This window comes from Schistocerca cancellata, chromosome 5 (genome assembly GCF_023864275.1).
Source record: "Schistocerca cancellata isolate TAMUIC-IGC-003103 chromosome 5, iqSchCanc2.1, whole genome shotgun sequence".
NCBI lineage: Eukaryota > Metazoa > Arthropoda > Insecta > Orthoptera > Acrididae > Schistocerca > Schistocerca cancellata.
In genome coordinates this window covers 103,865,318-103,883,036 of record NC_064630.1, presented here as the reverse complement: position 1 = coordinate 103,883,036, position 17,719 = coordinate 103,865,318, and the positions used below count along the sequence as shown (strand labels likewise).

General features: G+C 43.3%; 1 protein-coding gene and 1 non-coding gene across 2 annotated transcripts in view; one reads left to right on the top strand and one right to left on the bottom strand.

Moving 5' to 3' along the window:
* Positions 1-17,719, bottom strand: part of LOC126187768 (uncharacterized) — a 239,294-nt gene that overhangs the window by 133,717 nt on the left and 87,858 nt on the right. The window lies entirely within an intron of this gene.
* Trnap-cgg (transfer RNA proline (anticodon CGG)) lies at positions 9,470-9,542 on the top strand. Its single transcript has one exon. It is a non-coding gene; the product is annotated as a tRNA-Pro (tRNA).

Genomic DNA, 17,719 nt, shown 5'->3' with positions numbered 1-17,719 from the left:
TTCTCTCCCTGCTGCTGTTTTTACAGTAATTAAACCTATTTTCAGAGACTTGGCTCATCCTGACCTTCTAAGGAAATGTCTGCATGGGCAAACACAGAACCCAAACGAATGTTTCAACAGCATAATTTAGAACCGCCTTCCTAAAACTGTATTTGTAGGCATGCATACACTGAAACTGTGAGTTTATGAGTACTGAAAAGGCTGGGAATTAATCCTGGCGAAAATATGATCACTGGGCTGCAACATTGTGATAAAATGAGGATATCCGATGCAGACAGGTCTGCATCTAATATGGCCAAGAAAGCAAGACAAACATCCAGGAAGATGAAAAAAAAAGCTGGAAGACCTGCTAGAGGGCAGAGAAGGGCCATCATATGCAGCAGGACAGTTTTAATTAACTGTAAGTAAAAAAATTCAAAAGTTTTTTCTTTAAAATCCATTTCCCGCAAAGTAAAATTTTCAGTACATATGCCCCATCATATGAGAAACTATAATAGATAAATGAATGAAATTTTCAGAGACTCTGCATAACATAAAAAGCCACCTCTGGTGCTACATTCATTAATACTCCCCCATTAAGAAGTTCATAAAAATATATTTCCTGCAGAAAAAACTTAATATTTTTGTTAATAAATTTAAAAAACTATTTGTTAATAAATTTAAAAAAGTATTTGTTAATAACTTTAAAATGGATAAAATAGATTTATTACAGCTGACTCTATTAGCATCATGTAAAATACAATAAAAATATTAAGGTCCTGCATCAAATAGTTTTTTTCAGGAATGGGTCAAATACTTGCCTAAATTAACATAGGTTAGGTAGGCAGGGTGTGGTCTCCTTAAGACAGGGGGAACGGGCAGGGCAGTCCACTCGTTCCAAGAGCTCTTCCACGCTGTTCGATCCGATCGCACATTGTGATCCTAAAAATGAAGTCGGGGGAAATGCATCCTTGGAAAGACGCTCATGTGAAAGGAGCACAGTGTCACAATAACGGTCAGTGGTGAGACTACCGTTTTCAAAGATCTGGAGACAACTACGGCAATGCAACATTGTATCCACGCATACCATAATACCTGCACCAAAATGATCACGTCCGCAATGTTCCTGGGTGCATTACGTGTCCCGATCTATAGCCATATGAGGTTACGTCCAGAATCATACTGAACGTTATCGTTTTTTTTACCTTTATTGATATTCGATTACCCTCGAAAAGGCGGGCTGGCAGCAGCTTAGTACGCCGCTCTTCAGCCTACAGAATTTGTTTTAAAAATGGTTCAAATGGCTCTGAGCACTATGCGACTTAACTTCTGAGGTCATCAGGCGCCTAGGACTTAGAACTAATTAAACCTAACCAACCTAAGGAAATCACACACATCCATGCCCGAGGCAGGATTCGAACCTGCGACCGGCTTTGTTTTAAAAAGTGAAGATAATAAATAATAAAAGCAGGCGATAAAATCGGTGACTTAAATGGGAAAATGGCGGAAAATGTGGAACTTAAAACATGAAACAAAGGGGTTGGCGATACTAATAAAAGACATAGGAAGCAGACAAGTAAAATGATAGACAGTTAAAAAACACGGCGACAGTCTGGTTTCTTTTCGCAAGAGATATAAAAAATCACACCCAGCGACAGCATGATTTCTGTTCACAACACTTTGGAAAGACGCACAACACTGAACACTCACTTGAACACTGCACTAAAAAGTTGACACAAGTATGACACACCACAGCCGAGGGCAGATGGGAGGAACCTGTACAGATGATGGGAAAGAAAATGGGGAAGAAGAGGAAAAACTAAGTGGGGGGGGGGGGGGAGGAAAGGAGCCGAGGGAATACGAGGACTCATAAGAGGGAGGGGGCTAGACAGACGCGAGAGGGAGTGGGGAAAGGCAGAGGAGGGGAATGCAAAAGGACTTGGGGGGGGGGGAGAAGGGAGGCAGAGAGAGGGTAGGCAGGGAAAAAACGGAATGGAAGGGGGGGGGGAGATGGAGCATGGGGAAAGGACAGAGGAAAGGAGGGGGAGATGAGGATCAGAGTCGACAGGAGGGTTAAATGGAGGGAGAGAGGGCATCATCTGGGAGGGGGAGTGTAGAGATTGAGGGTAGGGGGGGACACAACAGTGAAGGCGTGCAGAGGGCGGGGGTTGGAGAGGAGAGGAGCAACCAGGGGATGAGGGGGATCAAGGCGGCGGGAGGTGTAGAGTATGTGGATATGTTCGAGGAATAGGAGCAGATGGGGGAAAGGAATCAGGTCGTAGAGGATCCACGTGGGGGTCAGGAGGCGTATACGGAAGGCAAGGTGGAGTGCATGGCGCTCGAGGATCTGGAGGGACTTATAGAATTTGGGGGGTCGCATATCCAGGCGGGACTGGCATAACAGAGGATGGGACGGATTAAGGATTTGTAGGTGTGGAGGATGGTAGAGGGGTTTAACCCCCATGTCCAGCCAGAGAGGAGTTTGAGGAGTTGGAGGCAGTCGTGGGCTTTGGAATTGGATAGAGCGGAGATGTGGGATCCAGGTGAGTTGACGGTCAATGGAGGCCATGGTAGGTGAGGGTGGGGGAAAGGCCGACAGGACGGGCGGAGATGGTAAGGGAGAAGTCAAGGAGCCGGAAGGAGCGAGTGGTAGAACCTACGATGATTGCCTGGGTCTTGGAAGGATTGATTTTCGGGAGCCACTGGTTACACCATGCGGCAAAAAGGTCAAGGTGATTCTGAAGAAGGCGTTGGGACCGTTGGAGGGTAGGAACGAGGGCAAGGAATGCGATGTCATTGGCATACTGCAGGAGGTGTACTGGGCGGGGGGGGGGGGGGGGTTGAGTGTTATCGTTTAGGTGGTCCAAATGTTGTAGTGTGGGGAGGTATAATATTGCATGGGCGTACTGATTTATAAATCTTTGAAAACGGCACGCTGTAACACGGCGGCCTATTGTAAACGGAAGAGACACTTTATTCAGTCAGAAACATGCGACCGCGGACGTACAGGCAGCGGCTAAGGTTGGGTCGTGTTCTTGTTCACAGCTGAAATCAGGTTGGCACGAATACTTGGAGGGCCAGTTTCACACTGTGCTCCACAGATGGGCGTTGTCTCTGGACGTCCACTGGCCGCTAAGGTGACCGCGTGACCGGGAAAAATCTTCCGCGGGGGCGCACAGTGACTGCTCATGGTCGCTTTCCGCGTCCAGTGCAAAATTAAAGCTTACTCCCAAATTAATAAATGTTGAACCATACGTGTCACTGAAGATCCAGTAGGTTCACTTGAAGCGGAAAACATGGACGATTACGCTTGTGAAGACCCGCTTTACATATTCGCTTTAGTTTTACGCTATTTTAAGTTAAATGTTACAAATAAGTCCCGAACTGTAAAAGTGAATATTTCTGCAGTGCATTATGCGATTGCAACAAATGAGGTGTCCAAGGATACATCTCATAGAACTGTATCGGACTGTGATATTAGATTTACTGAAACTATTCACATATTTAAATGAGATGCCGATAAGTGGATTTCGCGCAGTGAAAAACAGCTCTTCTTACTAAGTGAATAGAGAAAAATTAAAAGTGGCAACAGTACTGTAACTTCAGATACATAGGAAATTATTTAATGTATAGCTTAAATTGTTTGTTGATATTTACACTTGTAGGTCCGAAAATGGAGAAGAACCATGGAAATTATTGTTTATACGAAAATAAACTGTGGCAGATAACACAAAACTGATAACAGCACAATATTTCTCGGAATATTTCTGTGTCATTTGATGTATTAAAGGTTAAAATTAAGAATCAGCTATTTTCGTGTTCAGTAGTTTAAATGTCTTCAGTGGTGCTTGACCGACGTTTCCTGGGTGATCAGCGGCAATCTGGAGAAGAGTCCAGGTTCAGACACCTTGGAGGTAGCCAGGCTATGTTAGTCTGTGTTAGGAGAAAGTTTTGGCCGGCCGAAGTGGCCGAGCGGTTCTAGGCGCTTCAGTCTAGAACTGCGCGACCGCTACGGTCGCAGGTTCGAATCCGGCCTCGGGCATGGATGTGTGTGATGTCCTTAGGTTAGTTAGGTTTAAGTAGTTCTAAGGGACTGATGACCTCCGATGTTAAGTCACATAGTGCTCAGAGCCATTTGAGCCATTTTTAGGAGAAAGTTTTGTATGATGAGCGGTGAAATAGCCACCATTTTCCGTGTGTGTGACTTATTCAGAGTTCCTTGTTTCGGACAAAGATATTTTTCGGCATCTTACAAACCTGTTACTTTTCGGGTTGCGTGCGATACACGCCGCACTTATAAGGTTTCAGTGTGTAGCCATGGTGAAATTTGTAGTTTGATATACTGTGGAACTTTAAAGATTTTCTAAAAATAGCTTGCGTGATTAATCTTGGTTTATTCATGCGCCTCCCAGATCTTAAGAAAGTCGGTCAGGCTCGGAAATCAGTTTGTTGTGAACTGTGGCTTTCGATTTTTCTATGATCTTATTGAAAATGAACTCGAGTTTGTCAAGCTTAAAAAATACGTGAGTGCGTACGTGATTTTTGCATAGCAGATCCTGCCTGCTTTTATATTAAATACAGACAGCAAAGGACTTGGAAGAGCAGTTGAACGGAATGGACCGTGTCTTGAAAGGAGGATATAAGATGAACATGAACAATAGCAAAACGAGGATAATGGAATGTAGTCGAATTAAGCTGGTTGATGCTGAGGGAATTAGATTAGGCAATGAGTCACTAAAGTAGTAAAGGAGTTTTGCTATTTGGGGAGCAAAATAACTGATGATGGTCGAAGTAGAGAGGATATAAAATGTAGACTGGCATTGGCAAGGAAAGCGTTTCTGAAGAGAAATTTGTTGACATCGAGTATAGATTTAAGTGTCAGGAAGTCGTTTCTGAAAGTATTTGTATCGAGTGTAGCCATGTATGGAAGTGAAACGTGGGCGATAAATAGTTTATACAAAAAGAGAATAGAAGCTTTCGAAATGTGGTGCTACAGAAGAATGCTGAAGAGTAGATGGGTAGAACACATAACTAATGAGGAGGTATTGAATAGAATTGGGGAGAAGAGGAGTTTATGGCACAACTTGACAAGAAGGAGGGACCGGTTGGTAGGACATGTTCTGAGACATCAAGGGATCACGAATTTAGCATTGGAGGGCAGCGTGGAGGGTAAAAACTGTAGAGGGAGACCAAGAGATGAATACAGTAAGCAGATTCGGAAGGATGTAGGCTGCAGTAGGTACTGGGAGATGAAGAAGCTTGCACAGGATAGAGTAGCATGGAGAGCTGCATCAAACCAGTCTCTGGACTGAAGACCACAAGAACAACAACAATCTTTGTAGAACGTTGGGGAAATTGCGACGAATGTGAGTTGGCGCCCCATAGACGAAACGTAGCCAAGTCCAAGCACATTTACGGGGGCCCCATTGAAGTGTTTCTGCTATGTAATGTGTGGGTAAATCTTTTCGTTCAGTAGCACGTGGGGGCGCTGAGCTGATACAGAACTTGTGAACAGCTTATTATAACTTCGGTTTTCGGCGAGTTGATGAGAGAGACTGTTTTACTTCGTCATCCACACCACATGCGTATTCCCATAAAACCCTACGGTCGCATCACTCATGGGTCAGTTTAGGTGACAACACTTCATGCCTTCCCCACGTGCGTCTTTTCAGTGGTGCATGAGGCCCTGACTTCCTTTTTATGGATGATAATGTGCGATCGCATGGGACGGCGCAGATGGAAGAGCTCTTGGACCCAGAGTATATATGGCGCATGGACTAACCTGCCGTTCCCTCAACTTAAGTCCCATCTAGCAGTGTGTGTTTCGTTGGGAAGACGCATTACAGCACGTACCAATGCTCGAACGGCCATCCAGCAGTCGTCAGCCGTTCTGGTGGAGGAATGGAACTCCCTACCAGAAGAACTAGTTACCAATGACAGTGGGCCGCCAATGGTATCCACAGGAGATTAGCTAACAACACCCCTTCTTCTGCATCAGAGTGGGAATATTAGCCTATGTCTATGGCCCACCAATGGTAGCCATATGAATTTTAACCAATACTATCACTTCTCCAGCACGAACGCGCGAAAAATCGTCCTTTATAAGAGCACGCGACACTCGTGTCTGACAGTGTTCTAATAGTAGTGGACACCAGAAGATCCTGAAGAAGATCCCAGCAGAGGGGTCGAAAGTCGATTATTTTAGAAGAAACATGACGCGGCCTAATAACTCGTAAGATTTTAACTTATTACCAACTTTGTGGTCAACGTGGGAGCACTTTGAATGGGACGCACGGCTGTCCGTGATGGTCATAAAACCTATTAAGAAAAATTTCCCGCCTTTTTCAATGTGCAGAGGAGCATCATAAATCGCTATAACTTCAGCGCAATTATCGTCTTTGAAAAAAAGTTTTGCGGAAACGACACTTTTGTTGTTATCATTGCGTACTTCTTTCAGGTACCTTCTGCACTACACTGTATCAGTTCTTTTCATCGTGCTATGTTACTTAGCAGTGACATATCATGCGGACTTTCGTTCTTAAGTTTTATACATATATCAGTTCATAGCCTCACTTCAGTTGGTATTGTGTGTGGCAGCAATCGTAAAGTAGTTTTAAAATGAATTTTGTACAATTTTGTGTTTTTTTTTGTTTGTGATTAATGTGAAACGTTGTAGCATAACTTTTAGCAAAATTCTCACTCCTTACCAGACGTATTCATAAAATGTCAGTTTTATTGAAACCAATCATAGAGGTAGACCAAGAGGTGAATGCGCTAAGCGGATTCAGAAGGATGTAGGTTGCAGTAGTTAGCCGGAGATGAAGAGGCTTGCACAGGGTAGAGTAGCATGGTAGCGTGGAGAGCTGCATCAGACAACTCTTTGGACTGAAGACCACAACCACCAGCACAACAACAACAACAACAACAACAACAGGGATGTCCTAAATGGCTTTCTTCGTGGCTGACATTCAACACTGTATACGCAGAGATAAAGTAGTTCCAGTTGTTTGTAGTGTTGTACTCAAGTATTTAACACTTAACATGAATTCTAATGTTGATCCACCTCCTGTGAGATAAGTCTTTCTTTGATATTCTTCCTCCTCTTCTAAATTTCATTGCTTTCATCTTCGAGCTTGTAGGTCATCCAGGCACATGGAGAGGCTGACCTTGTCATCTGCATACATAAGCAGTTTCACCTTTCTTGTGTCAACAGTCCAGCCAATGTCTGCTGTTATTATATTATAGAGTACTGGACTCATTGGATTTCCTAGCAGGAGCCCTCTTGTTTGGATGATTTCCTTTGATGTCAATGTGCCATCTTATATTCCTACTTTGTGTTAATCAGTAGAAAGAAAGTTAAGTTCACGATTTGCATCAGTGTTACGCCAACGGTCTATTCAAGAAATAATACCATTGCAATAAAAAGGAACGTATGTTTTAGATTGTTTTTAATCATTTCTTCTGCCCTTTATGGACGCTCAGTGATTCAGATGTAAGCTCACCCCACTGTACCCGCTGTACGGTTCTTACGAATACCAATGTAGTGTTTAATTCAAAATTGTATAACTGTTCAAATGGCTCCGAGCACTATGGGACTTAACATCTGAGCTCATCAGTCCCCTAGAACTTAGAACTACTTAAACCTAACTAACCTAAGGACATCACACACACATCCATGCCCGAGGCAGGATTCGAACCTGCGACCATAGCGGTCGCGCGGTTCCAGGCTGAAGTGCCTAGAGCCGCTCGGCCAGAAATTGTATAACTAATTAACCTATTATTCCCTTTACGTTAACTGAGTCATAAAATATTTTTTGTCATTTTAACTAAGTTGGAGGCGGCTCGTTTCGTGATGCAACGTTCGAGCGCCATCGGTGCTCTAACGTTAGCTGTTTTATTAGTGAAAGTCGAGCCTACAATTTTAACACTAAGTCTGACTGTCTTTCTTTCAGAACATTTTCCTGTGTGTGAATACTAATTTACTTACATGGTCACACGTCACCAAACATATCTACAACCAACACTGAATTTTCGCCTGTCACCTCAATATTTAAAAGAAATGAAACGCATAAATAATTCGCAAGAAAATTTAAGAAATGTAATCAAAATTAGGCAATTGTGGATCAGATCTGAAAAGATCACCGGTGTGAAGTGGATCATTTCGAGGTATACTTCTAAAAATTCCATTGCCTTGGAAACTAAAAGTGGCATGAAAAGAACGGCTTCAACGTGCTTGAGTGAAAAATCTTGGAATGTACAGTTTATATACAAACGTGGCAGTTTGTGAGGCAAAAGAGAGAAAAAAAAAACCACAAAGTAGTGTTAACAGTGCTGAAAATGTTTGCTACATCTGTGAGGAAGTATCATTTGTTTTGCAATAACATCAATTCGGGAAATCTGTCATAGATATTTGGCAGTGAAATTTGAGATGAGGCACCACATGTTGTTTGCAAAACTTGTGCCAGCAATCTACGAAACTCGATTAATGGCGAAGGGCGTTCAGTGCCCTTTGCAGCTCCTGTGGTATGGAGGGAGCCCATAGATCACATAATACATCGCTATTTCTGCGTGGATACAGCTATTAAGCAGGCAGTTTAAAAGAAAAGGGAACTGTTAGTAACCTACCCTAATAATCCACTTGTAGAAAATGCACAAAATTATCCAGATCCGTTTTAATTAAGGAATTTTGTGAGTCTTTGTTTAATCAATTTCATCAGTGAAAGTGATTTCGAGACGTTTGACCTGAAGGTTCCAAATTTATTAGCAAATTTATTATACTAATTGTTTGTAGGGAATGTTGCTACTTAGACGTAATAAAACTAAAAACTATCAGAAAAAGCCTTTTAAGGTCCAACGGTACCGACCGAAAGCCGTTTCCTCCTTAGCCCAGATGCGTCTATCAATGCGGCCATGGAGGGGCATGTGGTCACCACACTGGTTCCTGGCTGCTGTCAGTTTACGGGCCTGGAGCCGCTACTTATCAGTCAAATAGCTTCTCAATTTGCCTCACAATGGCTAAGTGCACCCTGCTTGCCAATAGTGCTCGGCTGACCCGGACGGTGACCCATCCAAGTGCTAGCCAAGCCCGAGAGCGCTTAACTTCGGTGATCTGATGGGACCCTGCTTTACCACTGTGACAAGACTGTTGACAAATATATATGTTGATGGTATAAAACAGGAGATGCATTCTGAAACTGGAGCTAAAAATTTCTTTTATCATTATTTTTCATCATAGTGTATCCAAAGGAATGTAGAAACGCTAAATTTAAATAATTTACAAGTTTTCAATGAAGATTCTTTGCGCAGTGTTATTAATCTCAAAATGTGTAAAGCTTCCACAGACGTCTCGAAATGTTAGTACCACATGACGGTGTAAGGTGACCAGGGCCAACCGCGACAGACAGGGAGAACGCTGGCTGAGCTGCAGCCCTACATGGTGAGACCATCAACGGTGGCGTCATTCACATGCAGTGCGTTTTCGGAACGGGTAGGCTCGTTGGTCTAGGGGTATGATTCCTGCTTCGGGTGCAGGAGGTCCCGGGTTCAAATCCCGGACGAGCGCTTGCGTTTTGTACTACGGTGTGGTAACAAATCGCATGGCGGCGGCTGTTTCGCGCATTTCCAGGCCTCCAAGTCAGCGGTAAAATCCGACAACCAGTCCTGAAACAGTTTCATTTGAGCCATGTGCACCCTGCTGGTGGAACGTTTGAAGTTGATTTAAATGGTCACAGTAGAGATCGTAGCAAGTGTCTTGCTGAGTGCGACGAAAACGGGTTTCCGCCCGCAATCGAACCGGGGACCTTCTGCGTGTTAGGCACGGCGCCTGGGTTCGGCGGCAGCTGCTGCTCTTTCTTTCCTTACGAGATACCGTCGATTCGCGCAGTCGTTATTGCAAAAGATGTCACCAAAGGCAATAGCTTCGTTAGCGGCACGGCGCCTGGGCTCTTGAGGTAAGTCTATATAGTGGTAGTAAACGGTGGATGGGATGCAGAAATAGTTGGAGGCGTGGCTTATGATAGAAAAGAAGAATGCAGTCATGTGTCATATAGAGGCACAACTGTGTTGGCGATTGCAGCAGACAGCAGAGAAGGAGCAGGTAACTACGTCACAGTTTTGTCGGCGTTGAAAGTGACCAACGACTTCTCGGGTAACTGGAGCCAATGGCTTGAAAAAGTGTCACAGAAACAAACGGAGAAAAAGTAACTATTAAACTGAACTAAGAGGAGTCCAAGAAAATTCAAATGAGCGTCGTGTCAAGGCTATGAAAATAAACGTAAACACTACTTACGGGTCAGGTATTATGTCTGTTCCAGCTAGCCAAATGCTGCCTGCTACGTAGAGCAATCTATGATCGTGGGACACGTGATCAGCGTGTTGCCAGTCCATCCTACCGCTATTGCCAGTAGATGAACTGTGATGGGTGCGCTATTTCTTTATTCAAGCAACTACTCACTTTGCCTTACTGAAGGGAACCCGTTCCAGAACTCCCTACGCCTGAAACAATCTTCGGAGTTACTGGCAGTGGAACGCGGGTCCTACTGGACCGAAGGTAGCGATGATAAACTATGGAGGTGATCTTTAAAATAAACTGATTCCTTCATTTTTGTGGCAAAATCTCAATGTGATATATATATATATATATATATATCAAAAAGTCAGTATAAATTTGAAAACTGAGTAAATCACGGAATAGTGTAGATAGAGAGGTACAAATTGACACACAAGCTTGGAATGGCATGGGGTTTTATTAGAACCAACAAAATACAAAAGTTCAAAAAATGTCCGACAGATAGCGCTTCATCTCATCAGAATAGCAATAATTAGCATAACAAAGTAAGACAAAGCAAAGATGATGTTCTTTACAGTAAATGCTCAATATGTCCACCATCATTCCTCAACAATAGCTGTAGTCGAGGAATAATGTTGTGAACAGCACTGTAAAGCATGTCCGGAGTTGTGGTGAGGCACTGGCGTTGGATGTTTTCTTTCAGCATCCTTAGTGATGTCGGTCGATCACGATATACTTGCGACTTCAGGTAACCCCAAAGCCAATAATCGCACGGACTGAGGTCTGGGGACCTGGGAGGCCAAGCATGACGAAAGTGGCGGCTGAGCACACGATCATAACCAAACGACCCGCGCAAGAGATCTTTCACGCGTCTAGCATTATGGGGTGGAAGCCATCCTGCATAAACATCGTACGTTCCAGCAGGTGTTTATCAGCCAGGCTGGGGATGATGCGCTTCTGTAACATATCGGCGTATCTCTCACCCGTCACGGTAGCAGTTACGAAACCAGAATCACGCATTTCCTCGAAGAAAAAAGGCCCGATAACGGTAGATGTGGTAAATACAACCCATACGGTGACTTTCTCGTCGTGCAATGGAGTTTCCACGATAGTTCTAGGATTTTCGGTAGCCCAAATTCTGCAGTTGTGGACTTCAACAGACCCTAGGAGCGTGAAATGAGCTTCGTCGGTCCACAACACGTTACTCAACCAATCGTCATCTTCCACCATCTTTTGAAACGTCCACACCGCAAATGCCCTCCGCTTCACTAAATCGTCAGGTAACAGTTCATGATACCGATGGATTTTGTACGGATAGCATCGGAGGGTACGCCTAAGTGCCAACCAAACAGTAGTGTATGGAATGCCGGTGCGACGTGCGGCTGCACGAGTGCTGACTTCCCCGTGCATAGACTAACCCGCTACAGTCTCCATTTCTTCCTGGACTGTCTCAGCGGCATTACGCCTTGTGCTCGGTCGGCCACTACGGGGTCTATCGTCTAAACAACCCGTGGCTTCGAACTTCGAAATCATTCTCGCCACAGCTGCATTTGTCAGCGGACCTTTACCCGTTCGAATCCCCTTCCTATGGCGATAGGATCGTAACGCTGAACTAGCACATTCCCCATTCTGATAATACAGCTTCACTAAAAGCGCCTTTTCAGGTAACGTCAACATGCTGCGACTGCTGGCGCATCTGATTCTCTCTCTCATTACAGCTCCTTTTATACACGATTGTCATGCGCAGTCACTGACGTTTTGCTGTCCAGCGCCATCTGTCGAACATTTTGTGAACTTTGTTTTTTTATTGTTCTAATAAAACCCCTATGTCATTCCAAGCATGTGTGTCAATTTTTACCTCTCTTTCTATGTTTTTCCGTGGTTTATTAAGTTTTCAAATTTATACTGACTTTTCGATCATTATGGACGTTTGTATAGAACGTAATTGTTTTTGCTCTTGAACAAGTGATTATAAAGAGACAGTCTGCACATTAATCAAAAGCTGTTGATAAGAACAGTAAAGTATCAATTACCTCTACTGAACAGTAATGTGGTTTGACTGTGACATAATAAATATAATTGCACAAGACAATTATTATACCATTTTTTGATGAATACAACACATGTACATAGTGTATGGCACGTGCTAACGCTACGCATCATCTAACTTCCTTGTTATCTAAATGTTAGTCCCAAGATGTTTACTGCAGTAAAATTCTGACCTTCCCTAAAAAGACAGTAAAATTTTAAGTTTTTATTGAAAGTACAGTGCTCCTTTTGAAGACTGTTTTCAGTCTGAAAATATTCGGAAACTGTAAGTAACACTTAAATAGAGCGTGGAGAGCTGTATGAAGCTGGTACCTCGTGTTTATCCACTTGATTTTAACATACGTTTATCAAAAATGTTTAAAGTGCTCTCGTGAATTCGGTCTTTTTCTTTCTTCTTTATTGTTGTTTTATCGTGAAGCAGGGAAAAAGAAATACACGCGTTTAAAAGATGAGGCTGATAGAAAGTACAAAGCAGTAAAGAGGGAATAGCTAGACGAGAATTACAAGGCTGTAGAAGCATGTATGCCTGGTGGAAAGATAGATCCAGCACATATAGAAAAATAAAAGGGAATGGTGAAAAGAGAAGTACATGTATGAATATTATGAGCTCAGGTGGCTACGCAAAGAAGGGGAGACCGAAAGGTGGAAGAAATATGAAGGGTTTATGTAAGGCATTCAAACTTGAAGACAATATGAAGATAAAAAAGAGCGAATAAATGAAGATGGAATGGGACATATGATACTGCGAGAATAATTTGACAGACCTCTGAAAGATATCAGTGGAAATGAGTACCCGGTAGTAGACGACATTTCCTCAGAATTATTGAGATCCTTGGGAGACCCAGCCATACAAAACTATTCCATCTTGTAAACAAGATATATCAAAAAAATGGTTCAAATGGCTCTGAGCACTATGGGACTCAACTGCTGTGGTCATAAGTCCTCTAGAACTTAGAACTACTTAAACCTAACTAACCTTAGGACAGCACACAACACCCAGCCATCACGAGGCAGAGAAAATCCCTGACCCCGACGGGAATCGAACCCGGGAACCCGGGCGTGGGAAGCGAGAACGCTACCGCACGACCACGAGATGCGGGCAAGATATATCAGGATGGGGAAATACCCTCAGACTTGAAGAAGAATGTAATAAATCCTATTCCAAGGAACGCAGATACTGACAGGTGGGAATGTTACCGAAACATCAGTTTAACAAGTTATGGTTGCAAAATGCCGACACGAATTATTGACAGAAACTGTTCGAAATCGACTTCAGGGAAGTTGAGATGAGTTCCGGAGAACTGTAGAAACACGTAAGGCCATACTGTCGCTATGACGTATCATAGACTGAAGAGAGACAAACCTACGTTTGTAGCATTTGTACATTTAAAGCTTTTGCAAACTTTCACTGGAAAACATTCTTTGAACTTCGAAGGGTAGTAAGGGTAAATTGCAGGGAGCGAAAAGTTATTTGCAACTTGTACAGAAACCAGACTGCAGTTATAACCGTCGAAGGGCATGAAGGAGAACAATGGTTAAGGAGGAAGTTACAAGAGTTGTAGACTGCCGAATATGTTATTCATTTTCGTTGGGCAATCAGTAAAGAAAAACGAGAAGTACTTTTGAAAGGAGTTGGAAGTTCAGAGAATGTTGGCTTTGCAAAGTTCATTTGATAGTACAACTGAGTTGTACTGATTACCACAAAACGAAACACTCTTATGCAGTTGCCTGAAACTCTAAAAACACCGATGTTCAGGTGTTATCACACGCACTTAAATCCAACAAAGAGATTATCACGCCCCTCTGCGTTAGAGTTCCAGAACAAAATCTACCCAGTTCAATCAGGTCCCGACTATGTGTGGCCGTTTCGCCGCCAAGACACTCCGTCCGAAATCTTCAACAGGCTGACAAAGAATACACCTCCAAAGAATTCAGAAAATGGCTTCTTCAGAGCCCCGATATTTATCCATCCTGTCCCTTCTTCACCCACCAGGACTCGCCTCGCCCTTCCGTCTTTATCACTCTCCTCCCCATACTTCACCCTTGCCCACACCCCAGTCTCCTACTTCCTTTTCCTACCGTCCACCCGCACAACTAAACGCATCTCCATAGTTACAGTCGAACAGGCTCCTATACGTATTTCCACATTCCACGTGGAATATACGTAATATTTCCTTCTGCTAATTGTCCCCAGTGAGATCCTTAAATTTTTAGTGAAACTGTAGCGCTTCGTTTCAGGATCGCCCTCTGTCAGAAACATCTTTTAGCTACCTTTTTATGTTACCATTTAGTTTAATTTTCATTGTTAATAAGAACATCAGTAGTTCAGTTCCATATAATTACAATCAATGAAGTTCATCTTTTTATAATAAAACCAGTTTAATTGTTCCACCATTTACATACATAGTTTCGTCTTTGTTTATATTTTAAACCGTTGGGGTAAAGGGCCGTCGGCAGCTCAGCCTCCGTCCAAATGGAGTGAAGGGGTGTTGCGGTCTTCAATCCGAAGGCTAGTTTTACAGTTCATCACTCTAGTTTATCCTCTGCCTCATCATCTCTGCATTTCTAATAAACCTGCATCTATTTGAACCTGCTTACCATACTTGTCTCCCATCTACGTTCCAGGAGGAATGGTCAGTACTCAGAGATATGTTAGGAACGATCATTCGAAGCAAAAATGTCTAGTAACCGTGGGCTCTGAAACACATACCTTAACAGCTGTGAGCACTTCTACATCTTCGGTACTGTGAAACAAATCTCTTCTCCTAAAAGAACTATGCTTTCCGCATTTTAAGAGGTGAAAGTAAATATGGGTTGTGAAGTGCATACCTTAGTCCTACGAGCAGTTGTTCATCTTCGCTACTGTGAAACACATCTCATCTATTGAACAAATGCTCGTAGGACTAGGGTATGAATTTTGGAGCCCATGTTTACCAGATAATGTTTTTCTCGTTTTGGTTCATACTACCTCCTCCAAAAATGTGGAGAGCAGAGAGTTTGCAGTACAAGTGATTTGTTTCACAGTATCGGAGATGAAGAAGTGTTCATAGCTTTTAGAGACTAGGTTTGCTAGGATTTTTTACTCCTCTTACTTTCGTGTCGGCTACTACTTCCCATTCATGTAACTGCAGTCTGATTTCTGAACAAGTTGTAGATAACGGCTGCCCCTTGCTTTCAGAATTTCAATGAGTTTATTCGAGTCAACATAGTCAAAATTTTTCTGTAAACCTACCAGTTCTATAAACGTAGCTTTGCCTTTCTTCAGCATATCTTCTAAGATCGTCGTCGGGGGGTATTCCTAAATTTCTCCGAACGCATATCTTTCCCGAGATCTCCACCTATCAGACATTATACTCTTCTATAAATAACTAGTGTCAGTATTTAGAAGCATGATTTATTTAACTGACGATTATCTAACGTTAACACCTGTCACTATGTGGCTTCTCTGGGAATGAAAGTATTACATTCTCCTTGAATGGTTTTTCGCCTGTCTTACACACATTGCGTGTGAGGTAGAATAATTGAGTCATCATATGTTCTACCAAGGATCTCAATAGTTCCCTGGGACTTCCGTGGCTTGTTTTAACTTACGGTCTTTCAGAGGTCCGTCTAACATTTCTCGCAGTGTCATGTCTCACACGTAATATTCATCCACTTTTGCTTTGCTTTCCATAATATTGTATTAAAGTACGTTTCCTATGTATAGTCTTGCTATCTGTTCCTTCCAACTTTCGGTCTTCCCTTCTTTCCTTGGTTCTTATCTGTCATATGAACTCCTTATATCATACAGCTGCTTCCCTTCGAAAGTTTGTTTTTCAAACAGGCAGCACACATCTATTGTAAGTTTCTCATAGCCACGAATACTCTACAGCTTTACATTCTTCCTTTAGCCTTTCCTGATTTACTATTTTCCTCATTGTGTCTCCATTTCTTTTATTGATCTGTTCTCTCATTTCTCTGCTCAAGTTTCCGGATTTTTATATTTTCTCCATTCATCAGTTAAACGCTATACCTCGTGTGTTATTCAGTGATTTATATTAGACTGTGTCTTTCGTCTGCTTGATTCTTGGCTGCCTTCACTGTTTCGTAACTCGAATGTATATTCGTCTTCTTTTGTATTCATTTCATTATTTCATACCTCGAATGTATATTCGTCTAATGCTGCATTCATTTTGCTATTTCGTATCTCGAATGGATATTCGTCTTCCACTGTATTAATTTCCCCTGTTTCAATTAGTAGTTGGTTAATGCTCCCTTTGAAAAGCTCGGCGACCAATGCCTCCTTGAATTTATCCAGGCTCTGGGTTTTAATTTGCTACCTTTCTAAAATTTATTCAGTTTTAACCTTCAATTCATAACCAGTAAGTTATAGCGTGTTCACATCTGCTCTGGAAATTTTTGCAGCTTAAAATCTGGTTCCGAAACCTCTGTCTTACCATTATACGAAGACGTGCAGAAACGTAATGCCTCCGAATTTTTTTATTCTGTTCTCAGTGTAAAGGGCTCCTAATTGTGGCGTGTAATATGGCGGCCTGTAACGTAACTATGACAGTCTATGAGACACAGCGTGCTTTTTTTATCGGGTCGAGTTCGCCCTCAAGTGGAGCGCAGTATCCTTCAGCAAGAGAACGCCAAACCACAGACGAGCTCCGCGACATCTACAGCAATCTGACTCCTTGTGTTCTCTGTCATCGAGCATCCTCCATGCAGTCTTGACTTGGCCCCAGCCGATTTTCATCTGTTTCCAAAACTTAAGAAACACGAAGTGGTGCAAGCAGAGGTGTGGCTCTGTCAACAAAGTCAAACTGACGGTATCAGCAAACGGGTCTCTCGTTGGGAGAAATACACTCCTGGAAATGGAAAAAAGAACACATTGACACCGGTGTGTCAGACCCACCATACTTGCTCCGGAAACTGCGAGAGGGCTGCACAAGCAATGATCACACGCACGGCACAGCGGACACACCAGGAACCGCGGTGTTGGCCGTCGAATGGCGCTAGCTGCGCAGCATTTGTGCACCGCCGCCGTCAGTGTCAGCCAGTTTGGCGTGGCATACGGAGCTCCATCGCAGTCTTTAACACTGGTAGCATGCCGCGACAGCGTGGACGTGAACCGTATGTGCAGTTGACGGACTTTGAGCGAGGGCGTATAGTGGGCATGCGGGAGGCCGGGTGGACGTACCGCCGAATTGCTCAACACGTGGGGCGTGAGGTCTCCACAGTACATCGATGTTGTCGCCAGTGGTCGGCGGAAGGTGCACGTGCCCGTCGACCTGGGACCGGACCGCAGCGACGCACGGATGCACGCCAAGACCGTAGGATCCTACGCAGTGCCGTAGGGGACCGCACCGCCACTTCCCAGCAAATTAGGGACACTGTTGCTCCTGGGGTATCGGCGAGGAC